Source organism: Centrocercus urophasianus, unplaced genomic scaffold (assembly GCF_019232065.1).
Source record: "Centrocercus urophasianus isolate 14NV4802_14NV808 unplaced genomic scaffold, USGS_Curo_1.0 seq_9, whole genome shotgun sequence".
Lineage (NCBI taxonomy): Eukaryota > Metazoa > Chordata > Aves > Galliformes > Phasianidae > Centrocercus > Centrocercus urophasianus.
In genome coordinates this window covers 15,581,940-15,599,498 of record NW_024885532.1, presented here as the reverse complement: position 1 = coordinate 15,599,498, position 17,559 = coordinate 15,581,940, and the positions used below count along the sequence as shown (strand labels likewise).

At 34.3% G+C, this 17,559-nt stretch overlaps 1 pseudogene; it reads right to left on the bottom strand.

Annotated features, from left to right (window-relative positions):
- Positions 1-17,316, bottom strand: part of LOC122171503 — a 43,231-nt pseudogene extending 25,915 nt beyond the window's left edge.
- Between the last annotated feature and the right edge of the window lie 243 nt (positions 17,317-17,559).

The window sequence follows — 17,559 nt, the reverse complement described above, 5'->3', positions numbered from 1 at the left end:
CATAGCTAAAACAAAAATAAAAGAAAGAAAAGTTATTTCATAATGCTGAAAAAACAGCAGAGCAATACTCAGTTTTTTTGAAGGAGTATGTACAAGAAGTTATACATTCATTTTTTTTCCAAAATTTTGTAAGATTGTATGGGAACTGTTAAGTCATGCCCTAAAACACTAATTGATCACCTGAGGCAAGGACTGCATCAGCCAGTGGGAGCACAGGTGAAGGTAATTCGTCCTAGACCTCACTTAAGGGCTGTTTAACATCTGAAGATTCTGCCTTTTTGGAGTTTTCCACCATGAGCCTAGATCCTCAGATACGGATTAGCATTTCTTCTTTTTCACCATAATACTTTTTTTTTTTTTAACTATAACACCTTTAAGGTATTATTCTACCATGCTACTTTTCCAACTGTACAAAGATCAATTGAACTTTGAAGGGCATTGTTAGGGTAACAAAGGAAAATTCCAGTCTTTAGAAAGAGTTTGGTCAAAAGTAGAACTTCTTTGTAAATTTCTTGAAGTTATTGTAGTTGATTTTATTTTAATAAAGGTTTGCATGGTATTTAAATAAATATTTATACTTAATTTGAGTTTTTTGCATCACTGAAAGACTTTTTTTTTTTTTTTTTTTTTTTTTTTTTTGGCTCAACAGCTTTTGGGAGCACAGTATTGACAGTAATAAGAATATAAAGTTTAAATATACCAATTCAGCTTTTAATGGGAAGGATTTTAAAATATTTGGAAGTGGTTTTGTCCGAGTACTGGCGATGTGAATTTCATGTCAAAAACACAATCGACATTGAACAAAGTCTCTTTGGCTAAATAAATACATATATAAATAAATCACTTCTAAATATTAACAAGGCAGATTCCACTGTGCTGTTTCTACACTGGAATATAAAGAATATAAATACTTTCTGTTCCAGATGATCATGTAATCCTATAAGGTTATTTTGAGAGGATTCATTTCAAACATTCATTCATTCAACAGAAATAAGATATTTGAATATATTACGTTAGCATTTTCCATTTAGAGAAATAACTATAAGCATTATTATTACTAAAATTCTTGTAAAATATTGGGGAGCACAGATTCAGAAGCAAATTCAATATAAATATAAAAATCAGACTGCTTTTATGTAGGCGTGCATATACCACACCTTATTCATTACTCTTAAGGGAAATAAGTATGTTTTAACAAAATGATAGCATCTTAGCTACAAACATCCTCAAAATTTCCACTGATGTGTTTAAAAAAAAGAAAAAGTATGAAGAAGCCAAAGTCTTAGAGCCAAATTTTCTATTGAAACAGGAGCGATCACCTTCTTCTGCTTCTGGCTTTCTGGCTGAGATCCGTGAGAGACTATTTCCAAGAAGGATTCCTCATATGTTTTTATCTTCATCTCCCTCCAGGTTCTTCCTTGCTCAGAGCCAATTAAGCTTCTCACTTAAGTAGGCACATGCTGGACTTATTATATTTGTAATGATCCCCATGGTTTTCTGAAGAGACTTAACTGCCAAGAATTACAGGATAACTGTGTTATTACATTCTACCATATTTAAAGTCTGAGTTACGTGTTTTGTTTCAATCCGCTTTTTTGTTTGTTTGTATAAGTAAACATATTCTTTCAGAAAATATATGACAACGTGAGAATTAAGTTTTCAATCATGTTGCTCTTGTTTAGTTAATACTTGAGTATAAAACTTTCAGAAATAATTTGGATTTTAACAATTAAACCAAAACTTTAGCTTGCATTTTTATTTCTGGCCTCTTTTTATGAATGGTTTTTCATTTATGAATGATATGTGATATAGCTTTTAAATGTACAATATTAAAATATTGATAGAAATATTAATAGCATGATTTGATTACCTTATGATTCAATTTAATAATTGACAAAACTTAGAGTAGATGATTTCTGCAGGAATATGGAATATGCAAGAATTACATCGCCAGAGAAAGTAAGGAGCACTTATTAAAAATGGCTATAGAATGAAAATACTATAATTTGATATCTGAAGCCTAAACTTCCCTTGAGAGCAGTCCTGTGGAGAAGGACTTGGTGGTCCTGGTAGACAAGAAGCTGGACATGAGCCAGCAGTATGCGCTTGCAGACTGGAATGCCAACTGTGTTCTGAGCTGCGTTAAAAAAGGGGTGGCCAGCAGGGAGAGGGAGGTGATTTTTCTACTTTACTCAGCTCATGTAATGATCCATCTGAGTACTGCATCCAGGCCTGGGGCCCCCATTAGAAGAAAGACACAGAGCTCTTGGAATGGGTCCAGAGGAGGACCGCTAAAATGATCAGAACGCTGGAGCACCTGTCCAGTGAGGAAAGGTTGAGGGAACTGGGCTTCTTTAACTTGGAGAAAAGAAAGCTCTTGGATGACCTCCCTGGCCTTCCAGCATTTGAAGGGAGCGTGTAAACAGGAGGGGGGAATGACTGTTTATGAGGGTGGATAGTGATAGGACGATAGGCCTGATAGTGATTGGACTTGATTGAATGGTTTAAACTAAAAGAAAGGAAATCTAGATTAGATTTTAGGGGAAAGATTTTCACTTGAAAAGTGGTGAAACACTGGAACAAGTTGCCCAGATGTGTGATTGTCCCAACTCTGAAAGCATTCAAAGCCAGGTTGAATGAGACCCTGGACAACCTGATTTGGTGCCCCATTTAGTAATCTGCAATTCTGTTCCTGGCAGGTGAGTTGGAACTAGGTGGTCTTCAAGGTTCTTTCCAAACCAAGGCCTTCTTCGTTTGTAAGATTCTATGATTGTATACATGGTCTTAGTTAAATGTTGCTATTGCAGCATACATAATTATATACATTCATACTTTTATAAAGATTGCTTATTTGTGACAGTACTTAAACAAAATTTGAAAATTCCTCAAAATATCCCTCAGGTAGGTTAGCTAGACTTGTCAAATTCTTTCTAATGTTCAGTACTGCAAATTAAATTTCTTTTATGGATATCAAACAAAAAGATGCTGAGTTTTCTGGAGTTTTGTTCACTTCCCTGTATATGTTGTTTTGCTTGTTTGTTTGTTTTTTTAAATATCAGGAGCTGAAGGAACTTTTAACTTGCCGAGGGCACCAAGCATACATGGCGTGGAAAATCTCAATATTTAGAGATATATTTGATCAAGTTAGATTTTATGAATCATTATTTTCAATTTTGCTTTCAGATATTATAGAATGATACACTATGATAGAGTTCCTTTTTCCTTCCTATTTTTAGTGATGAGTTTCCATTTTTTATTTCTGTAGATGAATACTATTTTAAAAATATGGATACTATAACTTAACTTTTTGCAATGACTAGGTTATACTACAGTTACTTCAAGTTGTGGGGGATTTTTGCAGGGTTTTTTGTTTGGTTTTTTTTTTTTTTCCCATGTACGGTATTACAATTTTCTTAAAGATGTCTCTACCTTTATGAGTGAACTAGTCAGTTCTGAATGAGGAAGAATGAACAGTTGCAATTGGAGATCTGCTGTAAATAAACAATGAAATTCTTGAGGACTTTGCTTGACACATTTTGTTTACAACCTTTCATTTTACACTGCTAGAATACTGGCATGAAAATAAAGCACAGTACTTTTCATATGAAAACCAATATTTTACTCTTTTTTTCTTATTTATTCATTTTTAGATTCTATAACATAATTTTTTTATGTACAGAAATAGTTTTATAATTAGATGATTCTACAGATTTTTTATTATGAGATCTTATCATTGTAAGATAGTGATTAAAAAATAATCAAAATCCCAAAGTTACAGATCAGTTCAATACTTCAAGACATATTCTTCTCTCTTAACAGATCTGTTATGAGCCAGTGAAGCAGTGTTTCTCACAGAGCTCAGGATTAAGTCTAGTTCTGAAAGAAATCAATGTATTTACATTCGTAGAAAATTTCTTATTATGCATACTCATTATTGGTATACACTTAGTACAGTCAAAGAATCAGAAAGACACAAAAATTGGAATTCTAGAAATTCCCAAATCACAAGAGGATTAATCTACAAAATCTTTCATTAGAGTTCCAGTTCTCATTTATGGGTATTTTGAAAGTCACGAGCATAGTTCTATGCACTGCAGCATCTTGGTTTTCCAGTCAGCCCAATGATCCTAATTCATAAACTCTATATTTAAGAAGTAGTTTATAGGAACTGTCATAGGTGACATAGCATAAAATCTTGTCTCATCCTGATACTCAGTAAGAAACAGTAATGCAGCTCTGATGTCCAATATTTGATCTATCAATTATAAAATTCTAATCAATCCCAGTGCAGTAACTTAATTTTATCTTTTTCAGTATAGCTTTTGATTTACGATTGATGAAACAAGATGAGTTTTCACATTTGATTGGAATGCATAAAATGTTAATATAATCATATGGATCAATTAGTGATAAAATTTGCTTGTATACATAATAACTAAAAAAAGGGAATACAAGTTAAATATCTAGTTTATATCAGTCAAGAAAAATAGCTTAACAAGACTTTCTCCAAATACACATTGTCTGATATCAATTTAACTCATATCAAGGGTTCTTTTCAAAGCTTTCCCCATACTCTATTTTTGTCACTTTCTTGTATGCGTATCTATGTGCGTAAGGTTGCTCCAAAAGTATTGGATATAACCTATATGTATCCAAATATATCTGTCATGGTTTTATGATTTTTTGGCTATCAATATTCCACAACATAACATCATGTAGTGCACTGGGAGTTAAAGAGTTAATGCTCCTGTCCTGGGAACGTGTCTGGAAGAAAAGAAGAACTACATATCCCAGGGGGCTTTGCAGTCGGAGGAAAGATATAACACCTGGCAAGGTCACCGGATGTGCTGTTCTTTGTCAGGCTCTCCTCCTGCTGCACAACCTCCTTGCTGCACAACTGTGCATCTCACCTCAGTGTTATGGTGAGGCCTATCCACCTTTCGGACACACTCTCTCTCATTATATTTGATTCATTAGCTTTAATTCTAATGATATTGTATTATGGTGTGTTATCTTGTATTCTGATACTATATTTAGTAAATCAATTTTCTTTCTCCTCAGATTGTTGCTGCTTATTTGATTATTTTGGGGTCTCCCATTTCCCTTTTCTTGAGGCATGAATCCGTGGATCCCTCTGCCCCACTAGTCACAGAACCGGGACGAACCAGCCTGTAAACTGTTGACAATATCCTATTTGTTTAAACAGGAACTGAAACAGATACAGAGAGTACAATAACACAATTTGATAGAGAATCTAATTCTCTACCAAAAATGATAGAGAATTAGATTCTCTATCTACAAAATGATTTATCAACATAATAACCACCATTAACTATGCAGTTTCTCCAGTGCATGCTTCATTTGTAAAATCTATGCCTCATATGTAAAATCTAGTACAGGTGACAGACTGTCACTGTCACGACTGCTGAAATGCACCACTCACTGCTTCACTGTGCTCAGATCCACTCTTTCATCTCCATAAACATTCAATAAGTGCGGATGAACTGTCAATGGTTACAGTGTTTTCTGCAGGAAGAAATTTAGTGACACACCTTTGTTTCATACACACTTCCACATCAGACACCATTTTGTTAGGCTATTCCTCTACTGCTATCTGTCTCATACAGGCAACAAAATTTAACTTTTCTAAATTGTTTCCTTTTAATTTGATGCTAAAAGATATGTGGTCTTTTCAAAAATTGTTTTTTAATATAATTTTTGTGTGAAAATATACATGAAGTTACTCAAATATTAAAAGCAAAATTCAATCTGAGAAGTGCAGTAGTTGGAGATAATCTTAATGATTTTGGTGAAAAATAGACAGAGTAGAAACCTACAGATCTCTAGAGCCTACTATGTAGAGTCATATCCCAAGAAAAATCCAGAAGTATAATCATCTTTTTTTCCTAAGGTTTTCACAAATGGTAAAACGAACCTGATTATAATTATAGAAGTTATGCTTTGGAATGGTAAATGATTCAAGATCAGTATTAAATTTTGTTTTGACATATGTAAAAGAAGAAAATAGCCTGATAACTAAAAATTGTTTTAATCTCATTTAGAGGCAAATAATACTAAAACTTGTTGCTAAGAACTGTAAATGAGATGTCAGCCTTGAGTTATGGCATTTAAAGCCTTTGCTGGGGAAAAAAAAATCATATAAATAGTAAATGGAATACTTCACTTTCCTAGAAATTGAATTATTGCTTATACTATATCTCACTTTCTTCCAGCTAATATTTGAAAATATACCCTATTTAAGCTCAAGGTTTTCTATGCATTGCACTGGAAACCATGAGTTTATATGAAAACTATCTATTTAGGAGAATTTAATTTGGACGGTATCTTGAAGTCAGTAAATATAATCAGAAAGTTAATTTTAAAATGCCCTGAAACTGTACTGACATGTTGAAGGTAATGTAATTATTTACACAGGTTTCAGAAAATCAAATGGTATATAACTTTTTGTAGTACAAAACAAACAAGACTGAAAACAAGGTAATTTTCTTTCAGTGAATGAATGTTAGGTTTATTGCCTCCATCTGTCTCAATTTATTGGAGCAACACCCTTCCAGAATAAAAATTCAACAAGCACAAATCAGACATAATGAAACTATGAAGAGGTTTCGCTAAAAAAACCCCTTGGTTTAAATTTAGTTAAGCAATCAGATATCCTCCTACCTTTAGAAAACAAAACAAGCCATTTGCACAACTACGTTGTCCTCAGAGAATCTAGTGAATTGAAAGGAAATCCTCAAACTGGAAGAAAATTGCTTTTTTTTTTTTTTTTTTTTTTTTTTTTTTTCCTTGTTTGTTTGTTTGTTTTAATATTTCTTACAATTTTCTTAATTTTTCAATGATACAGCTATTCACTTACCGGGGGGAAAAAAAAAAAAGAATTAATTTCTCATTTGCTTATTCATATCTTTAATTCTATTTAATATGGGTAACATTTATCTGAATATTCTATTTTCAAAATACAACACTAAGAACACTTTTACATGTTAGTTTTGTTCTATGGCTTCTGAATTTTGAAGTAATTTCAAGTGTCCTAATACATAAAGAAGACAAGTCTTGTGTCAAATCACCTTTCATAATCTTTCACAGCATCATATCTTTCTGTTTGATGATTTTTGTTAATTATGATAAGTGAAAATAAATTCATTTTTGTCTTAACAATTATTTACCAAGTTCTAAAATCTATGTTGTCTTCTCTCTTTTCAGGTTAAGCTTTTCTAGTATCATCAAAGCATCATCAAGGGAAAAGAAGTCAGAAAAGAAAAAGAAAAAAAAAAAAGAGGAAAAGAAAAATAGATAAAGAAAGAGAAAGAATAATTGACACCATATTGGTTTTATATGGTAATGTTTTGGTAACCAGGTGGCTGCAGAGGTGTGCTCTGTGAGATAACAGAGTCCAGAAGTCCATGTTAAATACAAGCTTCAAATAGGATCTGCTGCTGACCAGAGTTGAGCTAATGAGTACTGCTGGTTGTGCAGTGGAGAAGAAAAAATCTAGAGAGAAACATCTCTACATACACCAAGCTTAATGTAGAAAGAGAGCAAGAGCTGTTCCAGGAACATAGCAGAAATTTTCCTGCAGCCCAAGGAGAGGCTCACAGAGGAGCAGGCTGTCCCTCTGCAGCTCAAGGGATGTCACTCAGAGCAGGTCTCCACATGCAACCATAGAGGAGCCCAGAGTGTAGCAGTGGATGTGGCCTGAAGGAGGTACAGCCCATGCATAGGACCTGCAAGAGGAAGTCCTGGGACAAAGCTGAAGACAATGTAGAGATAATCTAGAGAGAGCTGCTGCCCATAAGGAACTTATGTTGAAGTGATCTGCTCTTGAAGGATGGGCCCCATATTACAGATGCATGTTGGAGAAGAACTGCAGCCTGTGGGAAACCTTTGTAAGATCAGGTTGGAAAGGATGGCTTCCCATGGGAGGAATTTCATAGTGAAGCAGTGGAAGAAAGTGAGTATGAATTAGCAGCAAAGACAAAACATTATGGATTAACTGCAGTCCACACACCCTACTCTCCTGCATTGTTCAAGGGGAGAAGGTAGAAAAAGGAGGATGAAGGATAAAATATCTAGTTTGCTTTTTGACTCTAAGTGCTCTACCACATTAGTAATAGATAATAAATTATGAGGATTGCTCAAAGTAGTATCTCCCGTTTTGTTATGTTGGCCCATGACATCAGAATTCAATGCTAGTAGAGGAGGAACCTTCCCACCAATACTCCATTGCATTTTGTTGCTGTGCAGCAGATGGCAGCAGAGCAGCAGTGTGACAAAATGACATCTGACCATTAAATATATTTCTATGTATTTCAACATTTTAATAAGCTTCTTCTAAATGAACTAACATTTTATTGTATTGAATAAAGTGTGCACTGCAGAGAAAAAAAAAAAAAAAAAGATGAAAAAATCACTTGAAATTTTTTTAAGGGATTAGTGCTATTCCAGAAATGATGACTGCTTTATTAAAATAGCAGTCTCTTCAGCAGAATAAATAGCAAAGTTCACTTAATAAGGCATATGTTGACACTAATATTACTGTTTCATTAAATCTTAAATAATGTTTTATTATTTTCAATTGTATCTATCCACTTTTGATCTATTACTTGTTGGGTTTTTGTTTGATTTTTTAAAAATTTAGATGTTAATTGTAGCACATTGAAAAATCTCAAAGACATTACGTTAATGAAACTTGGAAGAAATCCAATAAAGTCATTTCAGTCTCAGGTACCATCAAGGGAATGGAAGCAAGTATCTCTCAGAATGTTTAATATTATAGATTAGGGGGACATAAGACTGGTTATATATGGGAAGAAAACAGCAGGGCTTTTCACTACAAAAAATAAGATGAAGAAAAACTCAAAATCACAAAACAGAAAACTGTATTGCTGATGAGATGTAAATACAAAAGTTTTTCTATAAACTGAGACTATACCTTTCCCAACTAAGATTTGACATTTATTAATGAGTCTGGTTTTTGTTGCATTATTATCAAGAACTGAGAATCATAGAATCACATAATGGCTTAGGTTGGAAGGAACCTTAAAAATCATCTAGTTTCAACTCCCCTGCTATGGGCAAAACCTACTATATCAGTCTGCCCAGGGCCCACCCAACTTGGCTTTGAATGTCTTCAGGGGTGGAATGTCCACAACTTTTCTAAGTAAAGTTATCTAGAGATAAGCTATCAGGGTTATCACTAGATGTATCTGTATTCATGACAGGAGAGCAGCAAGACCTCAGGCCCGTTGACCTAAAAGGGCTGGGGGGGGGGAGGGGGAGGAAGGGATGTGGGGAAGGGAGAAGAAACAAAAAGGTGCAATGATCTGAGGAGGAAAATTATTTACTAATTTTAATTTTAAGAGCAGAAATACAAGTTAATTGGGATTGAAGCTAATAAATCAAATAAATGAGAGAGTTTCTGAAAGCCAAGCTTCTTACTCTGATCCTCCAGGGAGCAAAAAGAGATAGTCTTGTGTCTTTCAGTCAGTTTTATCTTTCCCACTGTCTGAAAACAGAAATGGAACACCAAAGTTTTCTGGGAGATATAGTACATCTCTTCTAAGACTTCCAGTGTACTACATGACGTGATGGTGTGGAATAAAAAAAGTCATAAAACCAGGACACCTTTTCCAACACCTCATCAAACTCTGAATGAAGAATTTCCTCCTTATATTCAATCCAAATTAAACTTTTTTTTTTTTAGTTTAGGGTTTTTCCCCCTTGTCCTATAGCTATCAGACCATGTAAAAAGTTGGTCCCCTTCCTGCTTGTAAGTTCCCTTCAAGTAAAAGATGGGGACAGTGAGATCTCTCCGAGCCTTCTCTTCTCAAGACTAAACAAGCTCAGTTCCTTCAACATTTCTTCATCAGCAAACATGTTGAGGATACACCCAATCCCACTGTGTCACTGATGCAAATTTCGAAGAGTAATGGTACAAAGACAGGGCCTTTATTAGGCTCTTGTGAGGCCCCATCTGGAACACTACATCCAGGCCTAGGTCCCCCAGCAGTTGCCAGAGTCAAAGCAGCAGTCTATGGAGCAGTAACAAGTGAATTCTCCATTGAAGAAAAAGTTGAGGATGCAGTCCTCAGTGGGTAAAGTGATGTTCACTGTCATTTGGAATAGGAAAAGGTTGATCTCTCTGGATTTACTGGAACTCAGTCAACTCTGGCTGCTATGTTGAAATACTAATTTGAAAGCTTGTACTTCTGGATACAGGCCAGAGAAAAAGATACCTTTCTCTTGCAACGTGATAATTCTAAGTCCCACGCCAGTTTGAAGACCATGTAGCACATTGCTCATCTTGTCTGTACTGTCCTACCACACTGACCATGAAGTCTGGATTTGGTTCTTTCTGGCATCTGTTTGGGCCAATTAAAAATGCGCAGAAGTTTTCTAGTAATTACACCATCATAGCATCTGTGAAACTGTGGGTCACCTCCACCACTGCAGACTTTTATGATCACAGCATGCAAATGCATGATCATCACTGGAGAAAATACATAGTTAATAGTGATCATTATGTTGACAAATAATGTTTTATAGCTGAGAATTTGCTCTACCAAATAGTGGTAATGTGCTTTTTGTATCTGTTGCAGTTTCCATGAAAATAAAAAGAAAGCTTTACTTTTGGAGTGCATACTTCGACAGTGTTGGACATTAAAGAATGTTGGTATCCTCTTTTAATGAGTAAATAGTAAAAAGGAATATCAAAGTAAAACATATTTTGTGAAACTATAATTTATTTTTGCATCGCAAGTTGGTGAAAATGTTGTAAAACCGAAGGAAGAAGAGAAAACCTGTGTTTTTTATAGTACAATTTCATAAATTTCTTCAGGAATTCCTTTCCACCACTTTTAAACAGTGTCAACAGAAAACAAAAGCACTGAGACAGTGTTATTCAGTGTCTGTAACAGAATAGTTCTCATAGCCTTTCTCAAGTTTCTCTCTTAGTTCAGATTATGCAATCAGGTTCAGTAACAGCAATTTGTGCAGACTGAAAATCTGCACAAGATAATTCTTGGGCAGATTTCTTTAAGTTAATTCTTAAATAGTCACACTTTTTCACATCCTTGGAGTCAGCATACCTAATTGCAGACAAGAGGCTACAGGAGTGTGCAGTAAGGACTTAACCTTGTTCTGATCAGATTTCTGAATTGACTTCAGATTACTTGGAAGACGCGTCTAATATTGAAAAGGAATTTCTCACTGGAATTAATGAAATTTGAAAAATTGTTTTTTGGATCAATCCTAGGTTTAAACAAAAACAAAAACAATCAATTGAGAAAGAAACCTAAAGAGTCCCAGATCTAAATTTGATCACATAGCCAAATTGCACTCATAGCCAAATAAAATACACAGCAAAGGAGCCTGAGGTGGAAATGCAGTTTTGATTTAAATATCATCTAAATTCTTGGAAAAGAGGGAATTTAAAAATCTATACCTGTTTTTAATACCACTGTTGAATAAATCTATGTAAGCACTCATCTGACTGCTTTACTGGATTGTAATTTTCAATTTCAGTTTTGCTGAAGCTACACTGAATTTTTTATTCCTTGCTAAGGGAAATATTTAGAATACCACTGTAGTTCTTTACTTGCAGGTAACTAAGTCTCTGACTGAATCTAGTCTATCTTAAAAACATTATATAACTATTAGCAGAAATGACGTTAGTGTTGAATATGTCCATGTACCAAACACTGAGGGGATAATTTTGTTTCCAAGATAGGTTACATTTCAGCAAGAGAGACAAAAAAAAAAAAGACTCATAAGTCAGGTCAATACAAATAAATAAAAAGCAAATTCAATCACTGTATTCACAAAGACTTGAAGTTGTAATTCAATAATTGAATTAACAAAACTGATTACAGCAGCATCTGACACTAAAAAAATTTCTAATTGCTGTGACATTTATTTCTCTGCAGTAGCTAGAGTGAAAGATTACATTGCGTCTTCGAGTATCAGAAAGATCTCTGCTTATGATAGGAAGAAATGAACTTTCTTACCACACCAATGACTCCCTGAAGATCACAACAACTGTACTTTGCCTTTAAAGAAGTAGTGTGGGAAATTATTTGAAGATGCAGATTCCTCATTCTGTTCTAAGTACTTTAATAGAATAAGGTGTCTGCAAATGCCAAGCAGGACAATGTGGTTGCACATCTGGCTGCATTGAACTGCTTAGTTTAATGCAGTCTCCATGCACTGCTATTAGGTTAATTCCAGGATCATTAGTCCAATTACTCTGTATTGATAACTGCTTGATTGAACATTTCAGGTAAGGAATCAGATGCTTCTGCAATCTGAATAAGCTTCATGGTCTTCAGAACAAAAGCAAATAGAAGTGTATGAACTATGCATGTATGGTTGAAGTGTATGTATTTAGTTAATATGTTCACACTTGTAAAGCCATATACTGAAGACTGGAAACAATATTAGGTAGTTTTCAGCTTGTTTTAATTTCTGTTGTCATTATATTGGCTTACTTCAAGAGCTGCAAATGGATGTTTAATCAGAGCACTGCCCAAACAAAAGAGGAAAGCTTCATATGCTAATCAATAAAAAGAGAAGCTAATAAAAGTGCAGTCTTAAATCTGTATTAACAAAATATAGGTTTGCAAAGTGTATGTGTATGTATATGTATATATGTATAAATACTTATTTTTCACATAATTGAACTGAAACACAAGGATCAAGTACTTATAATGTATTGTGAAAAGCCTGGCCTCCTAAATGAGTTCAAGTGTAACCTACTGTTTCCCATCACAAGGTCACATCTGTATATAAGAGCCTTGAGAAAAAAGAGATAATTGATTGAACTGATTCATGTGCACTGCTCATCTCACTAGGTCTATTTCTCAGCTGCCCTGGGTTAATAACCAAGTCCATGGCGTGCTGATGTCCTCCATCACATCATAATTAGAATACAGCAGGCAGAAAAAGGGAACGCTGGTGAAATTATTCATATTTTCTTCTGAGGAGGCAGATGTTGCTGGATAGATTTCATTTAATTCTATGACAGCTGCAATAATAGTCTCCATGTGCAGAGAGCTGATAGTGGCATCGATAATGGTATAAAGGAAGTTAAGTGAGTCATGCTTCTTTGCTGCTTAATTATGGTTATTCATTATTGTGGATCATCTCATCTTATTTGATAATTATAGTAGTTTGGAGAAGGTTTTAACATATGCAAACAGAAACTACTTAAAAAATAATTCCACAAAAGTGAAATTATATTCTCTAATGTAAAAGCTTTGTAGTGTGTTGCTTATGAGAAGTTAACAGGTTTGATTTACTTTAGGATGCAAAGTGCCCTCTCTGATGACATACCTAAGAAATTATATATACAGAATTTCTGTGTGGCACTGCTAAAGCTATTCAAAGTTCATAGATTTAAAACTACTACTGACAATGGATATCAAGATATCTACAGGAAGACTACATTTTCTGACAGAAGCTAAAATTAAGATTTAACTTTGTGGGACACTGAAAAAAAAAAAAAAAGAATGGGTGAACCTAATTCTACCTGCAGGGAGATGGACAGCAAAAATAATCTGTCTTGCATAAAAACAACACAATCTATCAAATGTATAATTCATAGTATTTGTAAATATGAACAGCTTTATTAGATTGCTATGAATTTTACTTCTGCTCTAGAAATTAAATATTTGTGTACATAGAAGCACGTACATATTTGCATGAATATGAAGTGTGGAGGCACTGATATTTATAGATATAAAAAATATATGTTAAAAATTTTCTGTGTAAAATTATTGAAAATTAATGAAAGTTTTGACAGATCACACAACATTATAAAGAAGATATTTGGTTTTTTCTTTATTAAATAGATTAAAACTATTCCTGAGTTTGAGCAGCTTTAAAACAAATTTAGACACTGTTCTTTTTGTTCTGACTACACTGTGCAACAAGTAGACCGGAAACAAAGAATATTTCATCTGTATTAATTCTATAAATAGAAAAAAAAAAAAAAAAAAAAAAAAAGAGGTTTTTTTTTTTTTTTTAATTTACTGTATTTGTTTTTGCATTTATTGTTGTTTGCTTCTTTGTTTTTATTTGTTGCCCCTAGTGACTGGTTAAAAAAAAAAAAAAAAAAAAAACGAAAAAAAAAAAAAAAAGTTTGTTATTTTGGGTAAAAATGTTTAAGTTTAGTGCAAAGACATCAACTTGTTTTATGTGAGTTAGCTATCAGTTTCTTTGCTTCAATAACCAATAAAAGCAGTTGCAGGAAAGGAAAAAAAAATCTGAAACAAAATATTCATTCAAGAATATTTTTCCAGAATTCTGTTGCTTTGTCTTTTCTTGTTGAAGGATTCTGCATTGAAGTAAAAATGAATATTATTTTGTCACAATTTTCAGATCATTCTACTAATTGTTTTCTCAGGTCTGTCACCAAGTGATTATTTGTGAAAACAGCTCCCAGTACTTATTAATAACCTTTCTAATATTAATGATTGACATACTAGATAATATTATTTAGATTAATATTATCTAAAATAAAGCACATTGTATTTAAGTCTCAAAATATAAGGAAGTGTAGAAACACCTAAATACAGTTATTTTTCTATTTTTTGTTGCTGGAGTTGAAGACAGTGTGCAACTTCTAAGCTTAGACAATAAACAAACAGAGAACAAATATTCATTTAATCTCAGAAATACCAAAAGTGCTTAAATGCAGAAAAATTTCAAGTGTAAGTCCTCAAAGTCTTATATTAGAAGGTTGAATAGAAACTGGCATTTCAGAATTACTTTTTTTGTATTATAAAACAATGAATTTTCAAGAAATTTTGACACATTATCAAACAAACTTGTTTCTTAAGAAACATATTTCTTTTTCTTTCTACAGTTAATGAGAAGCATACAGGCAGTTGGTTTTAGAAATAATTTGGACAATTGCTTTGGATCTTATGGTGATCTGTTAAGATATGTATTCTACAGCTACTTAATTAGCTCATCAAATGTCTATTTAATGTACAGTTTGATTAATCCACTTTTTTTGCCCAGAAGTCTGACAGTGACTTCTGCTTTCAAATAGTCCTAGGCATGCCATAACTGAAGCATGTTTTTAGTATGTGGTCTTAAAATGCCCAGCAAAAGTACACCTCAAATGTTACTAGAGTTTATCTAAATACTTAGGAAAACAGCTTTATTATTTAAATTATACTCCATCTGTTATCTGGTGTTAATACTATGAGGAAGACGAAGATTTAATCAAAGTTTTAGATATTTTATGAAAATGCACATGAAAATGAAGATTGAGGAAAATAAAAATAAAATGAAAATGTAACATTAAAATAAATGAAAAAGAAAATCTGCTTGCTTATCATTTATCCACATTTACAGTCTTAAGCAACTATCAAGAGAAGTTTGATATTAAAAAAAATGGAACTTGATAAAGTTTAGCAATGTTTTATTGTTTTTCAGCTTCCACATTACTTCCTGAACTTCTTTTTCTTCATTGCTCATCTTGAACTTCCATCATATGTTAGTCTTATCTTTTCTTTGCAGCAGATAGACCCTAGTACTCAAAACCATTCAAATAATTTCCTCTTAGCTTTGAGACCAAGCTGTTCACCTCTGTTCTGAAAGCTTATACAGTTTGCAAAATGGGAATTTATGACAGCTGGCAGAAACTTGTCTGCTTTGAAGAGAATTTTATAACACATGGCTAGGAAGAACAATATGCTGTTGGATCATGCTGTGCTATGAAAAGAGCTGTACTCTAACTACTGATAATGTTACAATAATTTCTAAGCAAATTCCTGTTTGATTTTCTTTACTACTTATGTAACAATACTTTAAGAGCTTTCAGAGAAATTGCCTTATTTGTTTAATCATTTGCAAGCTACAGTAGTTATTCCTTTATCTGTAGCAACAAGAAAGGATTTGTAGCTGCTAGCTGCTTATAGCACAGATCCACAGAATAACTCTTCTTTTTTTGCTTCATTTGGACAAGGAGAAGGGTGAGGTACTGTCTCGCTCCAATTTATAGGAGGGAGAGGAGGTTCTTTTATTATCCATATACCTGGCATGAGATTAAGAAGCAACGGTTCAAATGTTGGTCCAACCAGTTTATTACAAATCTTAATCAGGGAAATGGGGAAGGGGAGGACGGACACTATTATGAATTAGGGTGATGGGGAAGGGAAGGAGGGCGATAGAAAAGATAGAAAAGAAGAAGCAAGGGGTCTTTATAGGCAGCGAGAGGGACATAGTCACCACTTCCTTGCAGTTGTATACCTATAGGTTTTAACGACTCTGGAAGCCCCCTAATTAAAGCAGTCATTCTCTCAGGATCAACAGGCATCATCATAGGTGATTCATGGTGTGGCTGCAGCTTTCTATCATACATCATTTGGAGACAAGCAGCCTTTTGAACACTCTCTACTAACTGATCAGTTGTTCCAGAAATGGCAAGAGGGTCTCCCCTTTCTAAAGGGTTGAGACCACCCGCCCAATAGGCAGCCCTTTGTGTTAATGACTAGGGAGCACGATTGTTACCAGTAGTTAAAAATACTCCTGGTCCCCAATAATCTTCTGCTTCCTTTTCTGTTAACCGAATCTGGTCGCCACCAGTGAGACTAACCCTCCATACATATTCTGTCTCTGATTCCTTTGGAGAGCGACTGAAATCTTTCTTCAATTTCGCCAGTTCAGTGGCTGAGAAGGGATTTCTTTAACATTCATTTGAGGATCTAGATCCTCACTGTTATTGAATGTGTATTCAGTTTTTATGAAAAGACGCAATGGGGCTATTAGAGTTTCTAATTTATCTAGACTTTCCTTCATTCCTGGTAGTTCCACCTGAGGAAAAGTTTTTTCTCGAGGCAAACTATGGATGACGGTATGGCTGGCATGCTTACACGCTAGCAGCTCCTTAAAAGCCATTTGCAACAAAGCCGAATTACGTTTCTCTCTTTCTAATTGTTCCTCGAGGTTCACTATTTGATTCTGCAGCGTTTTCACCAATTCTTGTGTTACTTTAACCGATTCCTGCAGTGCTTGTATAGTTCGGTTTTCTGCCAAATGCTTTTCATTTCGGAACTCCATGGCTGCTTTTAAAGTAGCCCCGAGTACGGCACAAATAAACGCCTTTCCTTTTCCAGCTCAGGTATGAGCATTCTTTTGCAGGATACTAATGCGGTCCGAAACACTCTGCAAGTTATACCAGTTCTGTCGTGCCCAATCCATACCTGATAAAGAGGGTCGAGCACCATGTTTTTCTAAAAGATCGAATAATACATCTTCACTTTTCATGGTGGCAATGCTGTCGCTCATTTTTTCAATACAATGAAAGACCTACACTAAGGGAGGTGGAGGTGCACGTATTCAAAAGCTCAAGTGACTCCTTATCTCCCCAGGAAAACAGACACTTTTCAAATGCAAATGCTCAAAGCACTCTTCCCTTTCTCTGAGGGGAGCACACAAAAAGGTCCAAATTTCACACTTAAGTTACAAGATACTTAAACGACAAAATTCAGAGAGGTCTTCCCGAGGAGGCACACAGGTAATCAAAATTAA